This window comes from Apodemus sylvaticus, chromosome 2 (genome assembly GCF_947179515.1).
Source record: "Apodemus sylvaticus chromosome 2, mApoSyl1.1, whole genome shotgun sequence".
NCBI lineage: Eukaryota > Metazoa > Chordata > Mammalia > Rodentia > Muridae > Apodemus > Apodemus sylvaticus.
This window is the reverse complement of record NC_067473.1, coordinates 54461345-54487462: the sequence shown is the minus strand read 5'-3', so window position 1 is coordinate 54487462 and position 26118 is coordinate 54461345. Positions and strand designations below refer to the sequence as shown.

Sequence of the window (26118 nt, the reverse complement as noted above, 5' to 3'; positions counted from 1 at the left end):
ATCTTGTGGCAAAAATTTACCAGGAATTTTAGATGTAATTAGAAAGAACAGCCTTTTAAAGCCAATGAAGTCAAAAGGAGCTCCACCCAAAAGAATCAGGCACAACATAGGCTCCTCTGCTCAAGGTTTCTTTTACTAGTTACAAAGCAATGGATACTGACCTTTAATAAGAAATCTGCTGGTCTCAAAAATTAAAACTAGATGACAACCAAGTCAAACAAAGCATTACTATCTGGGCACCTCTGTGCAGCATAGGGAGCGAATGAGCCCCACACGAATCCCAATTAAAACTTGTTTTCTTACAAAACAGTAGAAAAATGTAATGGACTCATAGAGCTGTTCAATGGAGCGATTTTCTCTCTTCCCGAAGTTTTGATACTTCCCATTAAAATACCTCTTGTCCAAAAAACAAACATTGCTTGCATAACACATAAAGTTTATATTACATCATATAATTCCCTCAGCAATCCAGAACTAGCTCTATACTCATTTGTTTAGGCACCTGCCATACCTGCATCCCCGTTTTAGGACCTAGAGTTGCAAAAGAAGGATATGACTCACCCTACCTAGAACAACTCTTGCCTGCTCAGGTAAGCAAAAGACTTGTATAAGTAATCATATTACAGTGAGGTAAGTGTAACAAGGGCTCTCAAACCCCTCGAAGGTCTTATCCTAGTCAACATGTAAGGAAAGACGCCGAAAGAAACTGTCTGGACTGTGAGGACCTGGCCTAAGCACCCCATCTTCCCACTCCATCACACCTACTATGACTCCAATTCCCTAGACAGAGAATGGGGCTTGCTTTAAGAAATTGGAGGTATGTTCAGATGGTCACAAGGTCTAGCTTGCTTATTTCAAATACTCTAACATGGAGAAACACAAATTCTGTTTAACGCAGTAATATGACCTTCACAACACTGGGGAGAAAAGAGACTTGTGGGGAAATTATATATCTGGCAAAATATCTAAAATCTTTTAAGTCTGTCATTCTCAAATGCTGGTCTCTAGTTCACTGCTAGCTTAAAGTGAAAATTCCAAGCCCAATATAAAAGGAGAAAAATACAGACAAAAAGCTAAAATGTTCTCTTTAAAAGTCTATCCTTTTTATTGTTAAATATTCTTTATTTTTCTAAGGGAATGATAATAGAAAATTACACTGGTTATATTTTTACATATCATCACTTAGAAAAATAGAAAATTTGCAAACAAAAATTTACTCTAAAATATACACACACCCATATATTTTAAATATACAGACTGAAACACTGCTTGAAATCAGTATGATACACCACTGATGACTCATGAGTCCTACACAGGAAGCCATACTGCCAAAAGGTACTACATACACTATAGCCTTCCCTTAGTCTCAACTATGCTCCAATTAGAAAGACAAGACACACACACGAAACCACTGAATAGCAATACAAGACAGAATATGACAAGTGGTTAGTTACTTCAAATATGACCTTTTATGTATCAAACGTGTTAAAGTGTACATACCCTTTGCCCCAGCTATCCCACTTCTGGGAATCTATTCCTAAAGAAACAACCATAGATGCATGGAAAGATGTATGGACAAAGATATTAACTATGGTAATATTTATAGTGGTAAAAAAGTTATAAACACTTTCAATGTCCAACAAGAGGGAGATGGTTAAGTATGTTAGCTAAACATACTTAAATATATTCATATGCTATATACCACTTAAAAGTTTATATAAGGCTATTAACTTTAACAAGCATTTACAATGTATTGCAAATGAACCAGTTACAAAGTAGCATTACAGTAAGATAAAATCTTATAAAAATTAGTATATGATCATGAAAAATACAAAAAAGATTTATAACAAGTTTTAATTGTGATTATTATCTTTGGGTAGATTTCCAGTGATTTTGTTTTTTCCCCTTTGTTCTTGCCTTTATTTTCCAAGCTTTTGAGAACACATTACTTTTGGACTGGAAAAAGACAATACCATATTATTTTAATTTTTGAAAATATAATTTAAAAAATACTGGAAAGAAACACACCAAACTGTTAACAGTGAGTTATGACTAAAGTTGAAGTAATTACTCTTTTTATGTTAGCCAAAAATTTTATGGCATATTATTTATAGAAAATAATATAATCATATAAATTTTCCCTTTGCTTTTTTGAGCTAGGACCTCCTTTATATAGGCTTGGCTGCCCCGGAACTCACAGAGATCCACCTGCCTCTTCCTTGCTTGAATTAAAGATATGTTCTACCACATCTGGCTGCCATGAGAAATTTAAAACTACTTTAGAATATAGAGATAACAAAAAAAAATAGTGAATCAAAGCTGTAACTGAAGACCTTTTGGAGTCTTCTTGGGTGTGTAGTTCAGTATAGAGCACACTAGGCCAGCAAGCACAGGGCCCTGAGTCAAACCTAAGCACCCACCCTGTTTTGTTTTATTAGAACTTCTGTTAAACATCTTTGGCATGTTTCTCTCACAGTAACCAACATATTATTTCTGTCACAGATGGAGCTAATGCTACCTTCATGGGAGTTATTCAGTCAAAATGGATGCTGACCTTAGGACCCACGTGCTCTTCCTCACCCAAAGAGCAGAGATGGGGGAGGGGAGGATGGGGGATGCGGGAAGAGGAGGAGAAATAGAGAATAAAGGGGAAGGGCAGGAGAAGGAAGGAGGAGCACAGTAGCATAACAATAACATACAGTCATGTACACATGCACCTTTTTATTTTTACAGAAACATATATCTTTTAAATTTCATAATTTATTCCTGACCTAAACTTGTTCATTAAAGTTTACACAAACATAAGCTGCTTATAGTGAAAATTAAGCAAACTACCAATCTCCATTAGTGCTTATTTTAAAATAAACATTCACAAGGAAAAACATAATTTCTCCAATCATTTAACCAATATTTAATCTGCCACCTTCATTTTCTTCTTTTTATAAAATTTGCTTCACCATAATCACTAAAATTAAAACTTTAGCAAGAAGCTAACTCAGCTTCTCCCCAGTTTCATAAACAACGTCATCTTTTTATAAATCTACAGAGGTTACACATGCTTTATATCCCTTGGGAGGCAGAGGCAGATGGATCTGAGTTCAAGGCCAGTGTGGTCTATAGAGTGTGCTCCGGCACAGCCAAGGCTACACAGTGCAACCCTTTAGGGGGTGGGAGGCCTACACAAAAAAGAACAAAACAACAACAAATACCCTAATAGACTAAAACTAACAGGAGTCAGTGAGCGATAAAGAGAAGAAAGGGCAAGCTGAGAGAACAGACTCAGAAATCAGTCCAATAACAGCCAGGAGTGGGGGAGAGGTGGCTTGACTGGTTTAAACAGATGAACTAAGACCATAGAGGCAGGCAGCAGAGAGAGCTGAAACAGTCTGTAAAACTCAACACACTGGTGGTTGGTGATACACAGAAGTTATATTACAGATCAACCCCTCCCAACTACTTGTCTCCTTGAGTCAAGTGTTTAAGAAGAGGATTCTGCCCCCTGATGAGACAGGTGGCAATGCTCCCCAGGTAGGAACAAGATGAGAGGTTGGCTCTAAGAAGAATCCTGTGTGGATATCTGCATTCTGACAGATTGGCGACTGCTACACTAGAAAATGGTCGGTATCAGGTACACTTCAACTCACCGTGACTCACCCAGTGGCAGCTCTTCCCCCTACCACAAGTAGTGGAATCTGTGCAAAACACTGAGGGAAAGTCACAGCAAGGCTAGCAAAGACTCTCAAAGCAGTATGAACCAGCATAAAATCAAGGCCCATATATGGTAAAAGTCAGAAGTAAAAGTTAAGATACCAAAGAGAAATCATATCTATCAAAATTTGAAGTACTGTTTTTTTTTTTTAATTACAGAAATGAACAAATGAATCTTAACCCTCATATAGAAATGGAAGGAGCCCTGAACTCCACAACTATCTGAAAAAGAAATTGGAAGACTAACATGACACTTCACTCCCAAACTTACAATGGTACAGTATTTAAAGGCATAAGGAAGAACACGCATAAACAAGTGATTTCCAATGAGAACTCTGTACTGTGGCGGCAATGTGCCTGTAATCCCAGAACTCACACAGAAGACAGAGATCCAGGAGGATCATCAGGAGTTTGAGGTCTACAAGCAAAGTTCCAGGGCAGCCAAGAAAGTCTACATAATCAGACACTGTGTCAACAAACCATAAATAGATGGATGGATGGATGGATGGATGGATGGCTGGATGGGTGTTTGAATTCAGAGAATTCAAACATCTATTAGCTATTAATTTTTGAGAAGTGACAAGGACGTTAACTGATTAAGTCTTACAGGTAACAAGAATCATCTTTCCAACTAACTTTATAATTACGTACGCTTTTACCTAACATTTTTTTGGGGAAAGGGATGGGTAGATATTGTTATTCTGTGTTTCCAGGTGGGATTCTCACTCTGTGGCTAGGTTTAAATTGGTTATGAGTCTCTTTGTCTGCCTCCTGAGGGCTGGAATTATTGGCATGCCCCCCATGTTCAACCTTAAACCTAGAATTCTACACATAATCTCTTTCTCATGTATGAAGAAGGGCATTTTTAGATATGTGAGAATACAATAAAATTGCTCCTTCATAAGTCGGAAAAGGGAATCACTCAACATAGACATGCAATTAAAAAATAATAACGGGACATAAGAAAGAGTGACCAGGGAAGCCTAGTAGGCATAGGCCGAGTGGGAAATAACAAATTACTGACATTCATAACTACAATTAGCTTGGGCTAGATAGAGGGAGACCCTCAAAACACACATAAAAAGCCAGGGCGTGATGGAGCAGACCTTTAATCCTAGCACCCAACAAGCAGATCTCTGAGTCTACTTAGTGAGTTCCAGGCCAGCCCAGGTTACATAGTGACCCCATCTCAAAAACCAAGTAAATAAAACCCCAAACAACACACACACACACACACACACACACACACACACACACGAGAGAGAGAGAGAGAGAGAGAGAGAGAGAGAGAGAGAGAGAGAGACAGACAGACAGACTGACAGACACTAGGTACATCTTTTGCTAAAAAGTCCTTGATTTTAGTTTCTCTCAAAACTGACCTGCAGGGACTACAGAGATGGCTCAGCGGTTAAGGACACATGTTGGTTGCTCTTACAGGGGACCCACAATCAGTTCCCAGCACCCATGTGGTAGCATACAGCCATATGTAATTCTAGTTCCAGGGTACCCAATATCAGGGTACCCAATATCCTCTTCTGACATACAGGGATACCAGGCACACATACGGCACACATGCATACAGCCAGGTGTGCTAGCTAGTTTGTCAGTTTGACACAGTCATCTGAAAGGAGGGAACATCATTTGAGAAAACACTTTCCTAAGATCCAACTGTAGGTAAGCCAAACTGTAGGGCATTCTCTCTCTCTCTCTCTCTCTCTCTCTCTGTGTGTGTGTGTGTGTGTGTGTGTGTGTGAGAGAGAGAGAGAGAGAGAGAGAGAGAGAGAGAGAGAGAGAGAGAATGAGAATATATGTTTGTGTTACACTGGGCTGGTGGTCTGTGTGTGTTTGTATGTATGTACCCCTGGGCTGGTGGTCTGTGTGTGTTTGTATGTATGTACCCCTGGGCTGGTGGTCTGGGTCTCTTAAGAAAGCAGATTGAGCAAGCTCTTCATCAGCTTCTCCATCCAGGTTCTTCTCTGTTTGACTACATTCAATGATAGATTGTGCTATGGAAATGTAAGTGAAATAAACCCTTTCCCACCCAAGTCACTTTTGGTCATAGTGTTTCATCACAGCAACAGAAACCCTAATGAAGACAAGAGTCAAAAACCATATACATATAATAAATACTTTTAAAAGATTTTTCAAAACTGTATATCATATCATACCAATTTAAAAAATGATAGTACTGAATACTGGTGAGCATGCACAGAAACTAGGTCATGTAAACACTCAGGTGTGGTAAGACATAATCCCAGTACTTGGGAGGCAGAGGTAGAATATCTGTAAGTTTGAAGCCAGCATGGTCTACACAGTTCCAGGACAGCCAGGGCTATGTAGTAAGATCCTGTCTCAAACCCTCTCCTGCCAAAAAGAAAAACGAGGAAAAGGAAAAGAAAAAGGGAAAGGAAGAAAAGGGAAAGGAAAAGGAAAAGGAAGGAAAGGAAAAGGAAAAAGAAGCAAAGGAAAGGAGGCAGGCAGAGAGGGAGGGAAGGAGAAAGGGAGGAAGAAGGAGGAAGGAAGGAAGGAAGGAAGGAAGGAAGGAAGGAAGGAAGGAAGGAAGGAAAGAAGGAAGGAAAGAGAGAGAGAGAGAAAGAAAGAAAGAAAGAAAGAAAGAAAGAAAGAAAGAAAGAAAGAAAGAAAGAAAGAAAGAAAGAAAGAAAGGAAGGAAGGAAGGAAGGAAGGAAGGAAGGAAGGAAGGAAGGAAGGAAGGGAAGGAAGGAAGGAAGGAAGAAAAGTTACACAGTCACTCTGAAAAGGATAACACAGCAAGAATAAACAGGTGCTTACTATAGAATAAGGCAATTACATTCTTGGGCATTCATCCCAAATAAGTGAAATTTTATGTTCACATAAAACATATACACAAAGCTCATGACAAATTTATTCACAATAGTTCAAAATATGAAGCAACCCCGATTTCCTTGAGTGGTTAAACAAACTGATACATATATGAAATGCTGACATGCGGAACAACTTGGGTAGGTCAGAAGGGAATTATAAAGGGTAAAATGCACCAGTTTACCAAGGCGTTTCCCATAGTTAATCTTGAGGTCAGCTTAGCTGGATTTAAGGTGGTTTGTGAGGCTGTTTTCAGAGAGGGGAAGGCCCACTGTGAATGTAGGTGACCAATATTACAGGCTGGGATCCAGATGGAGCAGAGTGGAAAAGAGACCCCAGAACAGGCTGTTGCAGTGTGAGTAATAATGGCCCCCAGAGTCTCATATATCTACATGCTTGGTCCCCATTTGAAGAACTGTTTGGAAGGATTAGGAGGTATGAAAGAGGTTGCCACTGGGGGTGGCCTCTGAGGTTTCAAAAGCTCATACCAGACCCCTTTCCTGCCTGTGAGTCAGGGTGTAAACTCTCAGCTCCAGGCAGTCCTGCAGGCTTGCTTTCACACTTCCCACCATGATGGTAATGAACTAAACCTCTGAGATTGTAAGCCAGCCTTCAAGAGCTGCCTTGGTCATGATGTCTCTTCATAGCAACAACAGTGACTAAGACACAGACATTTTCCTTTACTGCTTCCTGCCTACCATGCTTCTACAACAATATTCTACCTTAACATGGCCCCAGAAACCATGGAACCAGGACTATAGAAAGAAACATTGCAAGTCATAAGTCATCTCCTTTTAAGTTGTTTCTCTGGTGTTCATCATAGAGATGAAAAATTAACACACACACACTGCTTCCAGAATAGTAGGGCTATTGCTACCATTTCGTTCTGAAGCCTTTGTACCTGGTTTGGAGGAGAATTTCAGAAGAGTTTGGAATGCATACCACAGAAGTCCTAGAACTACTACAAGCTTAGCTTAACTCTGGTGTGAAGTCAAGCCTTGCAGTAGAGACAGCTCAACAGGCTTCTTCCAAGCAGAAATGAGGACTCTCTTGAAACCGAACATGGGGCCACTTGTGTCTTATCACAGCAAAGAATTTGTCTCTATTTTGCCCATGGCTTACAGACTACAGACTAAACGAATCTAGTACAGGAATGTCTGGACCACCCATCCTTCAAACTAGGGCATGGACATTGCTGACTGCTTTTACTGAGTTTGCAGTGAGAACTGGGGATAAAAATTGAGCAAAACAGTTGGCAAGTAGAAAAATGTACAGTTTGGCTAGGAAAAGAAGCATACGTGATTCTCTCACTCTCCTACCCTCTTGTGCTCCTCTCTGTCCCGCTGCTCCCCTCACTCCACGTGGTCATGGCCAGCCTCTGCTTTTCTACTCTCTCCCTCTCTCTGTCTTTCTCTGCCTCTATTACCCCGTTAACTCCCCTCTCCATGCCCTGAATAAACTCTATTCTATACTAAAAAAAAAAAAAAAAGAAGCATATGTAAGTCAAAACCAATGACGCTGTGATGGCAGACAAGAAGAGCCCTTCTAAAAAGCTATGCATCTTACAAAGGGACAACAGGGGATACGATTCAAGGGCATCTTGGGCACTGGCTGGGGCCACACTCAGGACCCATCTTTGACAGGCTCAATGGTACAGACTTTGCTTTGAGAAGAAAACTCTAGAGCTCCCTGTTCACACTTGGCTGCCCAGGCCAGTGTTTCTCTGAGGTCAGCAGCCCAAGAGTGAAAAGACCATAGTAGCAATTACATAAGTGAGACTCTTCCTTAAGCTAGTGGCAGACCTTGGAGTCAAGACATGATAATGGAGGGGTTTTTGTTTGTTTGTTTTAACATAGAAAGACAGCCAACGATTACCATGCTTGGATGACAGTGAGATCACTGCATAGTGTTCTATGATTTTTGTTTTTTTCCAAACTTGTTTTCCAACAAGTCATTGATGTACCATTTTTAAAAAGATTTTTATTTTTTATTATGTGTGCGCTCATAGGTGCTTGCAGAGGCCAGAAACATATCTCCTGAGGCTAGAGTTACAGGTGGTGGTGAGCTGCCCCTAACAACGGTACTTCTGGAAGAGCAGCAAGTGATCGTAACTGCTGAGCTCTCTGTTCAGCCTCTCAGATTGGAGACTTTGAACCTGGACTTGTTAGCAATGCTGGAAACAGTAGGATTAAGGGGACTCCTAGAGATGTGCTAATGCATTTTGTATTCTGAAATAGACATGAACCCTTTAATGGGGGCTGGTGCGGCAGTGGGGGGGTAGGAGGTGGGTGGGGGTGTAGCAGAGGTAAAAATGACAAGCTTAAAGAAATGTATCTGATGATAAGCAACAAGAGGTAGGCTTGGATTTGTGATGCTTAACTTTAATCATCAACCTGACTGAACTGAGAAACACCCAGGAGGGCTGCAGAGTTGTTGGCTCAGTGATTAAGACCACTTGTTCTTACAAAGGACTTGGATTTGATTTCCAACACCTATTTGGAGTTCACCACCTCCTCAGACACCAGGCATGCATATGGAGCACAGACACATACATAGGCAATATGCTCATACACACAAAATAATAAATCTAAAAAAAAAAACCCAATTAAGCAAAAGAAAGAGGGGAAAACCCACACCTCTTGAGTGCATCTGTGAAGGCATTCCCAGGAGATAAACTAGGCAGGGGTTAGGGAGGACCTGCCCTGAATGGGAAGGCACCATTTCCACTGGATGGGGAGCTGCTGAGAGAAAAGGAGTGATAGCAACCTACCAGGTAACACTGCACTCCCCAGCATTCCCAGAGGCATACAGGGTCCACCTGAAGAGGAAGCCTTCTGAAACTTCACAAGAGCAAATGTTGGTTTAGTATTGATCACACTTGCTAAATAAATGGCTTTCTTTTAAATTTAGGAGAATGAACACTTGAGTATCTATTCTAACACTTATATATCATTAGCTTCAAATTTCTGCCTTTTGTTCTTAAAAAAAGAAACTGTAAGCCAGGCATGTCAAGGTATTCCTATAACCAAGAAATCTGAACTCAGGACCAGACACAGTAGCACAGTTTAAATTCCAGCACTCAAGAACAGAGGCAGGCACATCTCTGGGAGTCCAATACCAGCCTAGTCTATAATATTAAGCTCCAGTACAGCCAAAACTACATAGTAAAGCAACACTCCCCTCATCCCCTGCAATATAAGGAGAGAGAGATCTAAATCCACATCTCAGCTCTTCCTTCCTGAAGAGTACTCCTTAGAGGACTTCAGTTCCATTTCAAATCCTTTTTGAAATAAAGTACTATAAAAACAAACAGCATATTAAAATATAACTCAAAACGCCATGTTGTATTATGGTCTAGTTTGATTAGCCACAGCACTGTACCTCTCCATGAAAATAGCTGCATATATTACTGGCATGGAGCAGAATTTTTGCAGAGCCATTGTATCTGGAATGAATTCCAGATTGGTGGCATCTAGACTTGAAGTAGCTTTTTGTCAATAATTGTTATCTGAGATTTTATGGGGTTGCTCCTTTGAAGGATTCTCAGGCTTGTGTACAGCTCTGAGAAACGACTGGCAAACTAGGATGCCTCATATGACTGAGAATTGATAAAGGTTATGCTTCTCTCAAGACAAACCCTAGCTCAGAGAAGAAGTTTTGGTATGTGGAAACTGACTTGCTAAAACTGCCTTTTGTGTAACAATAAAGAGGCTCTGGAAAAAGAGTTTGGGGGTTCAGTCCTTAAGAGGCTGATTCCCCTGCTGCTGAGAAGTCTAAATTCATCCTGCAATGTCTGTCTGTCTTTTGTCAGTCATTCCACAGATACCAGTCCACAGACACTAGCACTATTAGAACTCATTTAATCTCTCCACAACTCTGATTCTGATACTACCATGCTTCCCAATTTACAGATGAGGATACTAAGAATAGTGAGATTTGTATAAGAACACTTAAGTACCAAGTGGAATTTAATGGTTTTTTTTGTTGTTGTTTTATTTTGTTTTGTTTTGTTGCTTACTTGTGAGACAGACCTCTGCATGAAACTACAGTTTACCTGGAATCGGTATTATACAGTCCAGGCTTTCTGCCTTAGCCTCTTTCTGCCTCAGTCTCCCAAATCTCTGTAATCTCTGAATTACAGAGATTATGCATCACCAAGCCCAGCTACACCAGTACATGTGAATCTAAATTTCTCTTAATTACCATACGGTCATGCTCTTGATGAGAGTTCAGTTTGGCACCTAAACAGGTTATGTCTAATAAAGGCATTTAATCAATACCTGCTGAATGAAGACTAAGACACTGATTCTCAGTAAGAGCAGTCCTCTAATCCTCCAAAGGAGTTACTCTTCCATGATTCTAATATTAGCTCCATTACTCTGCGCATTGCCAAATCCCATTATAAATCAAAACCAGAGAAGGTCATGTTTTCTATAACACCAAAATTTCAGGAGTTAAGAAAACAAAGTCTATTAATTAAGAACAACTGTAGTGGACCTATAGTGGTAGCAAAGACCTATAATTCCAGTACTCAGGAAATAAAGCAGGACAGTCCGCTTTTGTTGGAAGTTGCATTTCACTATAAGTTGAGGCCCCCCTAGGCTACACAAGACCCTGTTCAAAACAATCAAATGTACTGACAGCCTCAACATGTACTTGGATGATGCCCTTATAAACCTTCTAGCTACAGTGTAAGGAGCTGTTGACTACGACTCTCCTCTACTGTACTCCCTAATATTAACAGCAGCAAACACATCTTTAAGCAGTACACTGAGGCAAAAGCAACTTTCTGCCTGTGGTGCTTTGAATGAAAATGGCCCCCAAAGGTGCATAGGGAGTGGCACTTTTAGGAGGTATAGCATGCTGGTGTAGGTGTGGGCTTCTTGTAGGAAGTATGTCACTGGGGGTGGACTTTGAGGTCTCAGATTCTCAAGCCTGGCAAGTGGCTGTCTCTTCTGGCTGCCTGCAGATCTAGATGTAGAACTCTTAGCTCCTTCTCCAGCACCATGTCTACCTATAAGCCACCATGCTAAAGACTAAACCTCTGAAACTGTAAGCCAACCCTAATTAATTGTTTTCCTTTATAAGAGTTGCTGTAATCATAGTGTCTCTTCACAGCAATGGAAACCCTATGACTGCCCCTAGACATTAGACATGTTACCTCTTCTAAGTCTAACCACAGCTTATATACATTTATGCTAAGCACTGCTTTCTTTTTTTAAAGATTTATTTATTTATTATTATATGTAAGTACACTGTAGCAGTCTTTAGACACACCAGAAGAGGGCATCAGATCTCATTATGGATGGTTGTGAGCCACCATGTGGTTTCTGGGATTTGAACTCAGGACCTTCAGAAGAGCAGTCAGTGCTCTTAACTGCTGAGCCATCTCTCCAGCCCAGCACTGTGTTTTTATACATACTCATTTATAAATTATTGCAACTATGTGGGGACTACCAGAGGAATAAACAGGTAAGTGGGCAGAAAGGGCTCGTTTTCAACTTTCCCGTTGCTTGATATTCTATCTTTCTGAACAGCCTGGTGGTCCCTTCTCTTGCCATGTTTCAGTAGTTTTCTTTCTTTCTCTTATTCCTCCAACATTATTTTTATTTTTTATAAAACAAGGCAGGCTATCATAGACATTTCTTCTGTAAATATGAAGTAACTATAGCATAGTGAGGAAAAGTTTCTAACCTTGAGCTAGTCTTTGTCATTTTGGTCTTACTATTCAAGCATCCTTTTTCTGGAAAAAAAAAAGTAGGCTCATTAGGTGAGGAGTTTTTGTCTTTGGGAAAAAGAAAGGGCACGAACAGAAATGACACTCATCTACATAAATGACTGATTCTTGGCTAGACTATCCTTGAGAAATAAGCTAAAATCTACATATTTACATATATTAATCAAAAAATATTATAATTCATAAATCTGTTAGATTGAACTATTACATCTGAATCTAATAAATACAAAATTCCTGAGAACACTCTGATTTAAAATAATATCATCATATTCTTAATGTTTATGAATGTCTGCCAAGACCTCAACATAAAACTCTACCCACATCTGGAGACGTGGCTCAGTGATTAAGAACACTTGCTGCTCTTCCAGAAGACCTAGATCCGATTTTAACTCCATTTCCAGGGAATCTGAGGCCCTCTTCTGGCCTTCAGGAGCACCAAGTAGGCATGTGTTGCGCGCGCGCGCGCGTGCGCGCACACACACACACACACACACACACACACACACACACACGCAAGCAAAGCACATATAAAATATACATATCTTTTTTTAAAAAAAAGTGGAAACTAAAGCTTAAAACAAAAACAAATACTCCACCCTTTTGGCAGTCTCTCAAGCCCCCAAATCCTACAACCCTCAAAGGAACTGCAAATACTTACAGATCCTTATAACTACCCACTACAATGGTTACTGAGATACTAGACTAGAAAAACAAAACAAAACAAAACAAAACAACAACAACAACAACAAAAAAAAAACCCAGATTGACAGCCTTCTCTCCATAAGGCTGGAACTTAAACTCAGGCTGGAGAAGGGATAGTTCAGTAGTTAGAGTACTAGCTGCCCTTGAAGAAGACTGGGGTTTGACTCCCAATACCCATGTGGAGGCTCACAACCACCTGTAATTGCAACTGGGAGGAAAGGGGGTCTAACAGCCCCTTCTGGCCTCTGTGGGCATTGCATGCACATGGTATACAGACATGCAGGCAGATAAACACACACATAAAATAAAAATAACTAAGTCTTAAACATAGGCTGGAGAAATTAGTTTCCAAAGAACTAAAACCTGGCTTTCTCCTGAGAAGAATGTAACATCTGATAGAGCCCCTGAAAAATATCCATTAGACTCAGCAGTTAATGAACTACATTAAAAAGAAAAAAGTTACATTCACAAATCTATGACTATTTTCAAGAGGGCAATTCAATGGACTTGTACATTATAGGAAAGACACCTATCAGGAGAAATAACAGAAGTTATGATTGAATGTATGACAACTTTTTGGAATAATTAGGACCTGCAAACAATGTGCCAGCTTTCTTTCCAAGAAATAGATAATGCATTATTCTAAAAGTCTTAAATGTGTAGACCTCTTAAGGTTCAAGTTAGTAACAACAAAAAATACTAAGAGATTTTTATTGTGTGTGTATGTGTAAGATGTGTCAGGTACCAGTGCTCGTGCGGGTAAGGCACTCGTGCGGAGGCAGGCATGTCTACCTCAGGCATTGGTCCTTAGGAGTCACCTTGCCTTGAGATGGGCTCTGTCACTGGCACTGGGATTTTCTGATTGAGATAGGCTGGCTGGTCAGAGAGCCTCAAGGATCCTTCTGTCTTTACTTCCGCAGCTCTGGGACTCCAAGTGTGAGCCGCCCATCCAGCTTTTCACATAGGTAGGTACAGGGGACTCCTACTAAGATTAGGGCTTTTAGAAGAAGGTTTATGACCATTAGAGTTAATGTTAGTTAATTAGGGTTAGTGTTAAGACTTCTAAGGTCTTTTTTAATTTAAACATTTTATGATTCAAAGAAGTTTCAAAGGAGAGAAAAACTAAAATTTTGTTCTAAATATTTGTTATTATTTATAAGGTTGATTTCTGTGTTTGAGGATTTAAAAGCAAAACCCCTGCCTTCATTATAGTCTACATTTTTCTGCAAATGAGTCTATAATGAAATATACACTATAACTACTAAAGCCATTTGCTTGATTCTTTTATTGTTAGTGGTGTTTGATTGTTATTACTCTGATTCTAGGATCTTACACACACGAAGCACATGCTTTACTTCAAAGCTACAACCTCAGCCCGATTTGATTCAGTATCACCTCCATCTTTAGCAAAAATCTGTTTTAAAAATGATGAGGCTGGAGAGATGGTTCAGCAGTTAAGAACAATTGTTGCTCTTGCCTAGGACCCACATGGTTCATGACCATCCTATTTTTATTTTGGTTTTTCAAGACAGGGTTTCTCTGTGTAACCCTGGCTGTCCTGGAACTCACTCTGTAGATCAGGCTGGCTTCACACTCAGAAATCCGCCTGCCTCTGCCTCCCAAGTGCTGGGATTACAGGCTCATGACCATCCTTAACTCCTGTTCTCTGTGACTCTCTCTTTTGACCCCCATGGGCTCCAGGAACACATGTGGTGTATATGCATACATTCAGGCAAAATACTCATACATACAAAATAAATCTAATGAAAAAAATTTTGGTCCATACTTTTAATCTCAGAACTGGGGAGGCAGAAGCAGGTATATGTATGTGTGTGTATGTGTGTGTATATATATCCCTGTGCATCTGAAGCAAGTCTCTTTACACAGAGAGTTCCGAGTCGACCCACATGGTAGGAGAGGACTCTTGAAAGACCTCTGACCTCCATACATGCACTGTAGAATGTAATATACAAAAAAACTCACACATAAAAGTAAATAAAATGTAATTTTTAAAAATATTTAATAAGGAAACCAGGCATGGGCCACCATGCCTGTAATCTCAGCATTTGAGAAGCAAAAGCTATGCTACCTGGTATTTCAGGGTATGTATGATCTTGTCTCCAAAAACTTCCTTTTTTTGGGGGGGGGAGGGTTTTTTTTGGTTTTTTTTTTTTTTTTTTTTTTTTTTTGGTTTTTATGGATTTGGTTTTTTTCGAGACAGGGTTTCTCTGTATAGCCCTGGCTGTCCTGGAACTCACTCTGTAGACCAGGCTGGCCTCGAACTCAGAAATCCGCCTGCCTCTCCCTCCCAGAGTGCTGGGATTACAGGTGTGCGCCACCACACCCGGCCAAAAACTTCCTTTATATATATATATATATATATATATCAGATATAATTGAGAATACAGCTTAGTGGCATGTATCCATTGCCTAGCACGCATGATACCCTAGGTTCAATCCCAGTATCTACCCCAACCCCAAAAGGTAGCATGTAGCCAGGGTAGGAGCATAGCTTAAAATCACAGTGCTGAGGACAGCGAAGCAGGGGCCTGCAGGGGCCTGTCTTGAGCTGGAAGCCAGTCTGGGCTACATTGGACATTGCAGATCAGTCTGGACTACGAAGGGAATTTTGTCTCAAAAACTAAGTTGTAGCCAGGCATGGTGATATACATCTTTAATTCTTGCACTAGGAAGACAGAGGTAGGAGAACCTGTGAGTTCAAGGCCAGTCTGGTCTATGCAGGAGCTCCAGGACAGCCAGCCAGACCTACATAGAGAGAACTGGCAAAACAAAACAAAACAAAATTCAAGGTATGTGGTTTGAATAAAAAATGCCCCCAAAGTGGATATATTTGAACATTTGGTCCCCGGTGGGTGGAACTGTTTGGGAAGGGTCTGAAGGTGTGGCTTGTTGAAAGGGTATAAGTAGGTATAGACTTTGACAAAGTTATTAAGACAACCAGGAAGGTGAATTCACGAGAATTCAGAAGTTCAAGGTCATTCTCAGCTATACCATGAGTTCAAAGCCAAAATGAACATAAGATTCTGTCTCAAAAACTAAAAAAGTATGAATTAGAGTATGGCCAAAGTAAGCAAGGTATCTAGGCCTAGTATGACTTCGGAACAATGTACTACACTGAGAACTATCAGTGTGCACACCCCTAATCCAAGTTGCACTGGAGGCTAAGGCAGGAGGATCTTAAGTTACAGGTCAGTGTAGGCTACACAGTTAGATACCATATCAGAAAAGTGAACCTCTTTTCTTGGAAAGCGGAATGATGAAAGGCAGTATGTGCACTAGCGTATGCTCCCATAAGATCAGACGAGTTTCACTTAAGATCACATTCTCGGCTCCTTTTTGAGACAGGGTCTCACTATGTATCCCTGATTGATCTGGACCTCTTCTTGTAGCCCAGGCTGACCTTGAATTCACAGAGATATGCTTGTCTGCCTCTGCCCCAGAGTTTGGGATAGAAGGCGCGTACCATGGCTATTTCAAGTCCCTAAATTTTCTGATACAGCTTTAAGAAGCTGTTTTCCACTTGGAGGTGGAAAACGCCTTTAATCCCAGCACTTGGGAAGCAGAGGCAGGTGGATTTCTGAGTTCAAGGCCAGCCTGGTCTATAGAGTGAGTTCCAGGACAGCTAGGGTTACACAGAGAAACCCTATCTCGAAAAACCAAAAAAAAAAAAAAAAAAAAAAAAAAAAAAGTTTCATGTGACACCAAGATGTATAGTTAGCAATTAATTATATATCTGATTTGAGCTAACAGTTGACAGTTTAATGATGAAACCATAAGGCAAGAAGTAGTTACTGTGGATAAAAAGGTGTCATTCAACTCCAAATTATTTTATCATCTCATTTTGTTACTAGTCATTATACTTTTCATTTTACTACCTAAGCTTACTTTCAATGATTTCATCCTAGATAGCATAAGTCCAGGCTGGATTCTAAATGTGGCAGAAAACCAATGTAGAAATATGATCTAGGAAGCAATACAAATATAATTGTGCTTTAGTCAAGATTAATTCTGCTTCAACACATAGGGTAGATCAGAAGACTAAGAATAACAGTATATATCTGCGTGTGTGTGTGTGTGTGTGTGTGTGTGTGTGTGTGTGTGTGTGTGTACACTGCAACTGAAGGTAGTAAAGACCGAAATCATGGTAGTGCTAGAGTGAACTGGAAGGAACAAGCTGAGGAAGGAACACAGCACAGCAGTCAAGTGGATGACTTGTAGAATTGCTGGGACCTACAGCCTGACTCTGTAACCTTTCCCCTGCATGGTCACAGACAAGAATTTTTTTTACCTTCTGTGCCTCAGTATTCTTACCTACAAAAAGGGGACAAACATCAGTACCTAATTTACCTACTTACGCACTGGGTTGTGAATGAATGTGTATAGAAGCACCCAACTAGGGCCGGCAGATGTCTCAGTAGTTAAAAGCACTGACTGCTCTTCCAAAGGTTCTGAGTACAATTCCTGGCAGCATGGTGGCTCATAACCATGGTGGCTGTAATAGGATCTGACGTTCTCTTCTGGTTTGTCTGAAGACAGCTACAGTGTACTCATATACATAAAATAAATCTTTTTTTAAAAAAAAGCCTCTGTTTCAAACAAACAAACAGTTTAGTAAAAAAGCAAGGGATAAGGCAGGTACACACCTTTAATTCCAGTGTTTGGGAGAGAAGAGCCAAGTTCAAAGCCAGCCTGGTCTAGACAAGGAGCTATCTCGGACAGTCAGAGTTACCTATATAATGAGACCCTATCTTGAAAAACCAACAACATAAAACAAACAAAGAAAAAGCAAGCACATGACCAGCCACAGTGGTACAGACATATCCCTCTAGCACTCAGGAGCTGTCTCAGCAAAGAAACAGGAAAGTGAGGTAAGCCCGCCTTAGCTGATGGCTTTGTACTGATAGACAAATTCATTCTCAAATTGATGTGAAATTGTAAGAGACCCAGAATGGCCAAAATGAACCTTTGAAAGAAGAGTAAAATAGGAAGGCTCATAATATTTTATTTCAAAACCTTTTTGTTGTTGTTTCTTGGGGTTTTTTTGTTTTTGTTTTTCGAGACAGGGTTTCTCTATATAGCCCTGGCTGTCCTAGAACTCACCCTGTAGACCAGGCTGACCTCAAACTCAGAAATCCACCTGCCTCTGCCTCCCAGAGTGCTGGGATTAAAGGTGTGCGCCAGCACTGCCTGGCTCAAAACTTATTTCAAAGTACCAATAAATGAAGTAATATGGTACTGGAATATGAACAGACACACTGATCAATGGAACAGAAAGGAGAGATCAGAATGAGCCCACTTTACTGTAATCAAATGATTTTTGACAAGGGTGACAGGACCATTCAGAAGTGAAAGAAAAGTGCTATAAACCAACAACACCAGATGGCCCGACAGAGCTCAGAAGACCCTGACACCAAGTACAGGGACAACCACAAGACCACAAAACACTAAAGGAAAGCACAGGGGTGCATCTTTATGACCTTGTATTTGGCAAAGGATCCTTGTACATCACACCAAAACATGGACAACAAAAGGAAAAAAGTAACTAGACTTCATCAAAATTTAAAAGATCAGTGTGTGCTTTTAGCAACACAACTAAGAATCTGATAAAATGGGAGGAAATACACATATAAATGTCAAATTAGATAAACAAAGGACTTAAGTCTAAAATATATAAAGAACTCTTAAAACAACAGAAAGACAACCTAATTAAAAACAGGATGGGACGTTTAAACACATAACTCCCTAACAAGGAAGTAGCTACAGACAAATGGTCAACAGGCACATAAAAAATGTGCTTGGCATTATTAGTCATCGAAGGAAAACACATCAAAACTACAACGAAGGCTGTTTCAGCTTAGGAGTCTAAGACAAGCCAGAACAACACAAAGACAAGAGTATTACGATCATGTCCCACACATGTTAAAACAGTTGGTACAGAGACTCAGACAGTGAGATGACCAGTGTTTGGGAAGATGCACACAGCATTGGTGGGGATGTAAAATCCCACTTGCTCTAGAAAACTGTCTGGCCATTCATCAAGTTGCTAAACTTATTCAGCAGAGTTACTACATGATTCAGCAACTGTACTCTAGATATCTACCTAAGGGAAACACATATCCAGACAACTACACACAGGTATACACGCACGGCAGCATTACACGTAACAGTCAAAAACTAAAAACAACCTAAGCACGTATCAACAGATGGTTTGGTAAGTTAATATGGGAAAGATAAAAACAAAACACAGGAGGGCTAAGATGGCTCAGCTGGTGAATGTGCTTGTTGTGATCATCTGTGTCTGATCCCTGGAACCCCCATGGGAGAAAACTAAATACACATGCCTACACACAAACAAATAAATGTCAATAAATAAATAAGTGAAGTCAGAGTCAGAGAGATAGCTCATGGATTAGAACACTTGCTTCATAATTATGAGGACCAAAGCTCAGGTCCCAACACCCATATAACACGCCTTCACCCCTGCTCCAAGGGGACTGGAGATGGTGTATTGTCGGAGCTGCTGCTTCAAGCCTACCTAAGACAAACGAGACCCCAACCTCAGCGCATAGATGCACACAACCACATACATGAATATACAGACATACAAATAAATCAACCTTTAAAGAGAGAGAGAGAGAGAGAGAGAGAGAGAGAGAGCAGCAGCAGCAAGCAGCAGGACTATGCAGTGCATGCCTTTAATCCTAACACTAGATATTATTCTTGAGCTCTAAAGAATAAAATTGTGTCATTACTAAGAAAATCAACAGAACTAAGATCACATTAAAGAACTGAGCTTACATCCAGGTGGTGATAATACATGCCTTCAATTCCAGCACTCAGGAGGCAGAAACAAGAGGATCTTCATAAGTTCGAGGCCAGCCTGGACTACAGAGAGAATTCCACGAAGGCTACACCTACATAGAGAAAAACCCTGTCTCAAAAAACAAAGCAGAGCCGGGCGGTTGTGGCACACACCTGTAATCCCAGCACTCTGGGAGGCAAAGGCAGGCGGATTTCTAAGTTCGAGACCAGCCTGGTCTACAAAGTGAGTTCCAGGACAGCCAGGGCTACACAGAGAAACCCTGTCTCAAAAAAACCAAATCCAAAAAACAAACAAACAAACAAACAAACAAACAAAAAAACAAAAATAACCAAAGCAAACAAATAGAAACAAATAAATAAATAAGGAAAAAAGGAATAGAAGAGAGAGGGCTCTGAGATTAAGAGAACTAACCGGCTCCTCTTCTTTGGTCCTGAGTTCAATTCCCAGCAATTACAAAGTGGCTCACAAACATCTATAATGGGGATCTAATGCCCTCTTCTGGCATGCAGGCACATATGCAAAGCACTCATATGCTAAGAAAGAAAAGAAAAAAGAAAAGAAAAGAGAAGAGAAGAGAAAAGAAAAGAAAAGAAAGATAGATGAATAAAAATGTTAAATAAGACATGTTCTCTCCTATATCCCTGGCTGCCCTGGAACCTAATTTATAAAAAAAAAAAAAAGGGTACCAGCAAGGCGGCTTGACAACTAAAGGCACTTCAGGCTTTATGACCTAAGTTCCTCCACTCCTAGAACACACACAATGAAAGGTGAGTACCAGCTCCTAAAGCTGTCTCTCTGCATGGTGTAATCTGAGCTCACAAACACACAAAAATATGCAAATGTGAAAAGGGCTGAAGTGTTGCAGAAAATGTGAACATCAAGAAAGGCCAGGCGGTGGTAGCGCACTCCTGTAATCCCAACACTCTGGGAGGCAGAGGGAGGCGGATTTCTGAGTTCGAGGGCAGCATGGTCTACAGAGTGAGTTCCACGACAGCCAGGGCTACACAGAGAAACCCTGTCTCAAAAAAACCAAATCCAAAAACAAAACAAAACAAAAAAAGTCAAGAGCTGTAATGGATCTGACGCCCTCTTCTGGTGTATCTGAAGACAGCCTCAGTGTTCTCACATACATAAAAAATAAGCAAATAAGCCGGGCGGTGGTGGCACATGCCTGTAATCCCAGCACTTGGGAGGCAGAGGCAGGCGGATTTCTGAGTTCGAGGCCAGCCTGGTCTACAGACTGAGTTCCAGGACAGCCAGGGCTACACAGAGAAACCCTGTCTCGAAAAAAACAAATCCAAAAAACCAAAAAAAAAGCAAACAAATCTTACAAAAAAAGAAAGAAAGAAAGAAAGAAAGAAAGAAAGAAAGAAAGAAAGAAAGAAAGAAAGAAAGAAAGAAAAAAGAAAGAAAGAAAGAGAAGCTCTGTCTCAAAAAACAAAAACAGCAACCAAAAAATGAGAAAAGAAAGAAAGGAATACCCTCAAATTAAAAAATAAAAATAGGCAAGGTTTCATGTAACTCAAGATGGCCTATTTTACCTCAAACTAAACCACCATGTGGTTGCTGGGAATTGAACTCAGGACCTCTAGAAGAGTAGCCAATGCTCTTAACTGCTGAGCTATCTCTCAAGTCTCCTATTTCTTTTTTAAAGATGTGTGTGTATATGTGTATGTGTGTACGCGTGTGCGTGTGTGCGTGTGCATGCGAGTGTGCGCAACACATACTCACTCTCACATGCACATCTCCTAGAGCTGGAGTTTCAGGCAGCTATGCACTATGCACCACTGTGTGGGTGCTTGGAACTGAACTACAGACCTCTGCAGAAGCAGTGCACACTCTTAAATACCAAACCAGTACTCCAGCTCACTCCCAACACCAAGGCCTCAAAGGCTGAGCAAAAAGGTCACTTGAGCCCAAAAACTGCAACAAGATTACCCTAGGTAACAAAAGCCAGGCATGGCAGTCCACACCTGTAATACAGGCACTCAGAAGAAGGCAGAAGAATCAGGAGTTCAAAGCCAGCCTCAGCTATGTAGCAATTCAAAGCTAACTGGAGATACATAAGACTCTGACTGAAAAAGAAAACAAAATTAAGATTTTTGGAGGCATTAATCAACTGATTTCATATCTATGGAAAAATAAGGAAAAACAAATGGGAATAGAACATGGGGCAACAATAATCAAAGAATGGACTGATCAACAAAGCACAACAGTGGTCACATTCAATTCAGGAACTAAGCAGGCCTACAGATAGAAGTCACATGCAGGGAACTCATGGGTACCTAGTGGGTGCCCAGCGATGGTGCTCAAGAATGGGCAGGCATCCAGAGGAAGGCACACTCCAGTTCGGAGCCGGGCAGTGGTGGCGCATGCCTGTAATCACAGCACTCTGGGAGACAGAGGCAGGTGGATTTCTGAGTTCGAGGCCAGCCTGGTCTACAGAGTGAGCTCCAGGACAGCCAGGGCTACACAGAGAAACCCTGTCTCGAAAAAAACAAATTCAAAAAACAAACAAAAAAATAAATAAATAAATAAACTCCAGTTCGGCCTCAGTGCTTGCCTAAATTTACATCTACAGGGTGAATGCTTACACACAAAGATAAAACTATGAAAATACCAAGAATAACGCAAGAGCATACATTCCAATTCTAGCTAGAGTACTGGTACAAGGATGATCTTTTTAAAAAAATTATTTATTTTGTGTATATGAGTACACCGTTGCTCTTCAAACACACCAGAAGAGAATATCAGAGCCCATTACAGATGGTTGTGAGCCACCATGTGGTTGCTGGGAACTGAACTCAGGACCTCTGAAGAGCAGTTGGTGCTCTTAACCGCTGAGCCATCTCTCCAGCCCAAGGATGATCTGTCTTAACCACAAATTATTAGACTCCAGTGGTTCAAGTATGGCCGAGTATAGGCTCTTGCAGAGGACCCAAGTTTGGATCTCAGCTCACTCTTCCTACAGCACACGTCCTGTAACTCCTGCTCCTGCCCCTGCCCCAGGGGATCCAAAACCATTTTCTGGACTGAAAGGACACCAGCACTCACATAAATATATGCATGAACATCACATAATTTAATGTTTAAAAAGCTTTACTGAAAAAATTTAATAAACTACATAACATTGTTTAATCCTGCTGGAAAACATCTATCTATAAACAAGGTTCAAAGATAAACTGAAAAACTGTGGAAAATATTTACAACATGTGTCAAAAAGTAGTAAGTACTAGTCTCCTTAGAATATGAGTTCCTATAAACAACGTAAAGCTTTTCAATAGAAAAATGAACAGAATCTGTAGAGAATATAAGTAACTGAAACAAACATGGTTCTTTCATTTGCTAAAAAGATGCTTAAAAAAATATTCAGCTGGGTGGAGAGGGCTAATCCCAGCAGAGGCAATCAGCTCTCTGAGTTCGAGGCTAGTCTGGCCTACAGAGCTAGTTCCAGAAAGCCAAGGCTACACAGAGAAACCCAGTCCTGAAAAAGCAAAAACAACAGCAACAACAAAAGGTTTAGGATTTCAGAGAGACAGATAGATGCCACAGAGGTTAAGAGCACTGGTGGCTTTTCCTAAGGACCTGGGTTCAATTCCTGGAATCCACAAGGTGGCTCACAACACAATAATTCCAGTTCCAGGGGATCTGATGCTCTCTTCTGATCTCTGAGGGTACCCAGTACACACATGGTACACAGACACATACATGCAAGGAAAACACCTGTACACATTTTTTAAAAGATGAAGTAAAAATCTAGCCAGGCATAATGTACATGCTAATAATGCCAGCACTTGAAGCAGAAGTAGAAGGATTCCTACACATTCCAAGGCAGTCTGGGCTACACAGGAACACCCTAACTCCAAAACAAGCGTGATGCAAGGTTTTAATCCCAGCAGAAGGGAGGCAAAAACAGGAAGATCTCTGTGAATTTGAGGCCAGTCTGGTCATACAAAGAGTTCCAGGTCAGCCAGGGCTACAGAGTGAGACCCAGTCTCACAAACAAAAAAAATCTAATCTCTGGCGTGAAGGAATAGCTTCAGGGTAGCATTGCCTATCAAATACAAGCCAGGGTTCCATCCATAGCTATTACAAAGATGGGGAGGGGGCTGGTATTCCAATAAAGGAACCAAGCAAGAACCACCTGCAGGTTAGCACTGTCATCAGACCACGGATTGACCCAGCCTCTACAGAGGGCAATTTGACAGTTTATCAAGATTTAGATAGTGAATATCTTTGGACTCAACAACTGAGCTTCTAGGAATTTACCTGCAAGATAAAGATCCTAAGAGTGAAATTCCTCACATACAGGGAAACTCAAGGCATCATTGAGGCAGGAGACTGCACTTTAAAGACCCTTAAGGCATATCTAAACAATCAACAGCTCCACCCTAGGCATAATGCACACTCCTTCTGGAAAAAAAAAAAAACAGGCAGGAAAAGCACCATAGTTTGCTACTAAGGAGAGAAGCCAACAGTCATAAAGAGGCAGAAAGAAAACTTGCCTTCTCCATGTTTTGTTTTATTGCTTTTTGAGACAAGGTTTCATGTAGCCCAAGATGGCCTCCAACCCAAATGCAGCTATGACGTGGAGCCCTGGCCTTCCTGCCTTCCTCAGGCTTTGATCTCAGACACTTACTACCAGGTGTAGCTAACACATGTTCTTTTCTTTTCTTTTCTCTTCTCTTCTCTTTTCTTTTCTTTGGATTTGGTTTTTTCGAGACAGGGTTTCTCTGTGTAGCCCTGTCCTGGAACTCACTCTGTAGACCAGGCTGGCCTCACACTCAGAAATCCGCCTGCCTCTGCCTCCCAAGTGCTGGGATTACAGGCATGCGCCACCACTTCCCGGGCACATGTTCTTTTCTACCACTTGAATTTTACATTTATTTAAAACTTTAAAATTAATATTTCACAATTATTTTTTACCATGCTTACTGTTAAGTATGCCTTTCTCTTTGTCATTTTTCTGTGTTAGCAACGATGTTTAACTTTTTTCCTACTAACACATTTACTTAATTAAACTCACACATTAAAATGTAATACTAACTTGTATTCTGGCCCCCAATTCCCTTGCTTTCTGAGCTCTATCTCTAAATGCTTAATCTACAAAATAGCAGCACCATTCCCTATTTTTCCCTAGGTATATAAAGATTATTAATTACTAAACTAAAAACCTAAAAATGTTCTTAGCCTGTTGGGTAAACATAGCATCACTGCTGTATCCTAGAAAATAGCAGAAAAGGGCCAGCAAGATGGCTTAGCAGGTAAATGAGCTTGCTGACAAATCTAATGACCTGAGTTCTAGTCCTAGGACCCCTCGGTAGAATGCAAAAGAAACCCGACTCCCAAAAGTTGCCCTCTGACACCCACATACACACTGGCACATGCATAAGGGAATGAGTGCGTGCGCGTGCGCGCGCGCACACACACACAATAAGTAATTCTGTTTTGGTTTTTTTTTTAAGATTTTTTTTTTTTTTATTATATGTAAGTACAGTGTAGCTGTCTTCAGACACTCCATTAGAGGGAGTCAGATCTCATTATGGATGGTTGTGAGCCACCATGTGGTTGCTGGGATTTGAACTCAGGACCTTTGGAAGAACAGTCAGTGCTCTTAACTTAGCCATCTCTCCAGCCCTCCAGTAATTCTGTTTTTAAAGAAAAAAGTTTTAGAAATAAAAAGATGCAGAACAGCAAAGCAATATTCAAAATTTCAAAAACAGTATGCTGACACAATGTCTGATGTAGTACTTGATACTTTTAAGGATTTAATATCTGTTTGTCTAGAGCCAGTGGGGCTATGCCAAACTGAACTACAACAAGTAAGTCACTATATATTAATATCTTATATATATATATAATGCCAAAGCATTAATTTTTTAAAGATTTATTTATTTATTTGTAAGTACACTGTAGCTGTCTTCAGACACCCCAGAAGAGGGCATCAGATCTCCTTACAGATGGTTGTGAGCCACCATGTGGTTGCTGGGATTTGAACTCAGGACCTTTGGAAGAGCAGTTAGTGCTCTTAACCACTGAGCCATCTCTCCAGCCCCAGTATTAATTTAATCTTTTTAAAATTAAGAATTTTTTTTTTCTCAAGACAGGGTTTCTCTATGTAGCCCTGGCTGTCCCAGAACTCACTACTAGACCTGTCTGGACTTAAACTCACAGAGATCCATCTGCCTCTGACTCCCAAATATTGGAATTAATGGTATGCACCACCACTGCTCCGCCTTAAAAATAAAAAATCTTAATTTTGTGTGTTCAGATATTTTGCCTGCCT

General features: G+C 40.5%; 1 protein-coding gene across 2 annotated transcripts in view; it reads right to left on the bottom strand.

Annotated features, from left to right (window-relative positions):
* Positions 1–26118, bottom strand: part of Klhdc10 (kelch domain containing 10) — a 57823-nt gene that overhangs the window by 28115 nt on the left and 3590 nt on the right. The window lies entirely within an intron of this gene.